Below are 3,348 nucleotides of genomic sequence, written 5' to 3'. Positions count from 1 at the left end.
TAACAACCTGCTGGCTTAGGCCCACTCCCGGGTGGTAGAGGGCAGGCCCAATCCCTAGGTGCCTGCCCCGCAGCTCCTGGTCGGGCTCAGAGCAGGGCCGATTGGGGAGTTGGGGCGCCGCCCCCTGTCATGCACAGAGCAGGGCGGATCAGGAGGTTGCGATGCCACCCTCAGTCACGCTCAGGGTAAGGCCGATGGGGGATTGGGGCGCCGCCCCCTGTCACACTCAAGGCAGGGTCGATGGGGAGGTTGCGGCGCCACCCCCTGTCACGCACAGAGCAGGGCGGATCAGGGGGTTGTGGTGCCACCCCTGTCACAATACAGAGCCGGCCCATCAGGGGTGTGGGGAGCTCCCCCCGTCACGCACAGAGCAGGGTGGATAGGGAGGTTGTGGCCCCGCCCCCTGTCACACCTGAAGTGGGTGTGGCCAGCTTGAAAACAGTCCTCAGCCCCTCACCCAGGCTGGCCACACACCCCCAGCGGGGACCCTCAAGCCATGGGGGTGTGGCTGTCCTGCAAACCACCACAGGCCCCTCTCCCAGGCCACCCCACACCCCAAGGGAACCCCCACCCTGATCCAGGATACCCTTCAGGGCAAACCACCCGTGCACCAGGCCTCTATCTGTACTAATAAAAGGGTAATATGCTAATTAGACTGGGAGATCTTCCAGGAGACCTTCGGATGTTCTTCTGGACAAAGCCATGGTGGCAGGGCCAAGGTTCTGTCTAGGTTCTCTAGCCAAGTTCTGTAGCCAGGTTCTGTCCAGGATCTTTTGCCATGTTCTCTCGCTAGGTTCTGTCTCTAGGTTCTGTGTCTCTAGGTTCTGTGTCCTGTTGTCTTGTTACATCTGTATTTATACCAGTTGATTCCAATCCTATCAGTCTCTATTCCAAAGGTTAGGGCATTTCTTATCTCCATTCCAGGGAGTAAAGTTTATGTAGCTTAAGCGTGATTGTTCGTAGTTAAAGTGATTAATTACCCGCCTGGCACTTAGTTAAGGGGTTTTATTCCCTCCCTAACTTCAGGGGAAAATCCTTTCCCTGGGAAACAACCTTTCTCAGAGAGGTGACCTTGGTTAAAACACATAGCGCCAAGAAGGTGAGCAAACATATTAAGAACAGTATGCCATATACACCAGGTCCCTTGAAACATATGCTGTGCAGATGTTTCCTCCCTGCAGAAACTGTGTCAAGCAGCAAGGATGGACCGGCTCCCAGCAGCAACTCCAAAGAAAAATGGTTTAAAGTGTGGCCAAATGAAGAATAAAGATGATGGGTGCTTTGGGGATGATATTGAAGAGATCCCAGACACAGATTTTGATTTTGAAGGGAACCTTACCCTATTTGACAAGGCAGCTGTGTTTGAGGAGATTGATACATTTGGGAGGAAAAGTGGTACCCATTCCAGGGGTATCCCAAATGAAAGGCCTACTCGAGACCGTCATGATGAGAACATCCTGGAGTCAGAGCCCATAGTCTACGCACGGATCACAGTCCCCCACAATGTGAGCAAGGAGTTCTGCACAGACTCTGGCTTGGTTGTCCCAAGTGTTTCCTATGAGCTACATAAAAAGCTGTTTTCTGTGGCTGAAAAGCATGGGTTGACTCTGGAGCGGAGACTGGAGATGACAGGCGTGCGAGCCAGTCAGATGGCACTGACTCTACTTGGAGGATCCAACAGGTTGAATCCCAAAAATGTTCACCAGAAGCCTGCAGGGGCTATGCTATGTGGGCCCCATGTGAAGGGGGCTCAGGGTATCAGCTGTGGAAGGCACCTAGCCAACCATGATGTCCAGGTGACCCTCTTCCTACCCAACTTTGTCAAGATGCTTGAGTCCATCACCAATGAGCTCTCTTCAGCAAGACCCAAGGCCAACAAGTATCTAGTCTCAAAGATCTGCCTACTAGTGGACCTGGTGATCAACTGTCTGGATTGTCCTGAGAACGCCTTCTTGTGGTATCAGCCCTGGTACAAGGCAGCTGTGGCTTGGGCCAACCAGAACCGGGTACCAGTACTCAGCATAGATCATCCAGTGCATGAAGCCGAACAGGGCATTGATGCCAAGTGGTCACTGGCTCTGGGACTGCCTCTCCCAGTGGGAGAGCATGCGGGCCGTGTCTGTTTGTGCGACATTGGCATTCCCCATCAGGTGTTCCAGGAGGTGGGGATCAACTACCACTAACCCGTTGGCTGCAAGTTCGTAATCCCACTACACTCTGCCCAGAGCAATGGTTCTCAACCTGTTGGCCGCAACCCCTTTGGCGGTCGAACGACCCTTTCACAGGGGTTGCCTAAGACCATCCTGCATATCAGATATTTACATTATGATTCATAACAGTAGCAAAATTACAGTTATGAAGTAGCAACGAAAATAATTTTATGGTTGGGGTCACAACATGAGGAACTGTATTTAAAGGGCTAGAAGGTTAAGAACCACTGGCCTAGAGGGACTCTGGGCAGGCCAGACCCGGTAGTTCCCTGTTGCTCATGACACTGAACTTGACAATGAATGCTTTAAGAGGATGTGAAGCTTCATGGACTTTATTGTTAATTTTTTTTCTCTTTCGGGTTTGTTTCTTCTGTGAGAGGACAGATCATATATATTTTTTTATTTGTGAGAACAAAAAATATCAACATCTCGGGTATTTTTTTGGGGGTGGTAGCAAATTTTGGTCCCCCTCACTAACAAAGTAGCTGGGATAGGGAAGATGTTCAATAAACATACATATGAAGGCTGTCATTAATGAGCCATTAAGTTAGGTTGCTTGGAAAATGTGGACAATGCACCCTGAAAGAGGTTATGTTATGGTAGAGAAAACCTGAGAAATGCAAAATAACTAATGCTACTAAGCCAGAAGCAGCAGTGTCATCAGAGGCAATAAGCTGTTTGACCAGGTGAAAAAGGAAGAGATGGCTTCTAATTGGGTGGGGTTGAGAGATTAAGATACTAGAACAGTGATTTTCAACCTTTCTCATGTCATTGCAGACACAGACTAACTACTAAAATTCTGTGGCACACCAAAATATATTTTTTGCTGATCTGACATGAAAAATAGGTATAATTTTTATTCATTCACACTGGATAGCTATTGTGTTGGCTGTTGTCATTTTTTAAGTTGGCAGTCTAAGGGAAAAGAGGTCAGTGCTTCTCACTAAATTGTCAGTTATTGCATGTTTTATAATTTTTTCCATGGACATGGCCTTTATTGGGGGTTGTTGGGGGAAGAGAGGAAAGAACTAGGACTGGTGGGTATATGGGGGTAAGGGGGGTTCTCAACTTTTTATTTTATTTTTTTTAATATATTTTATTGTTTTTTTACAGAGAGGAAGGGAGAGGGATAGAGAGT

General features: G+C 48.7%; 1 pseudogene across 1 annotated transcript; it reads left to right on the top strand.

Moving 5' to 3' along the window:
• The first annotated feature begins 1,226 nt into the window (after positions 1-1,226).
• Positions 1,227-2,998, top strand: LOC308511746 (enhancer of mRNA-decapping protein 3-like; annotated as a pseudogene). Its single transcript has 2 exons — positions 1,227-2,265; positions 2,988-2,998. The product of its transcript is annotated as an enhancer of mRNA-decapping protein 3-like (transcript).
• Positions 2,999-3,348: the final 350 nt, after the last annotated feature.

The sequence above is a fragment of the Myotis nattereri genome (genome assembly GCF_964212035.1).
Source record: "Myotis nattereri genome assembly, chromosome: X".
NCBI lineage: Eukaryota > Metazoa > Chordata > Mammalia > Chiroptera > Vespertilionidae > Myotis > Myotis nattereri.
Note: the sequence above shows the minus strand (reverse complement) of the source record. Positions and strands in the feature narration are given on the sequence as shown.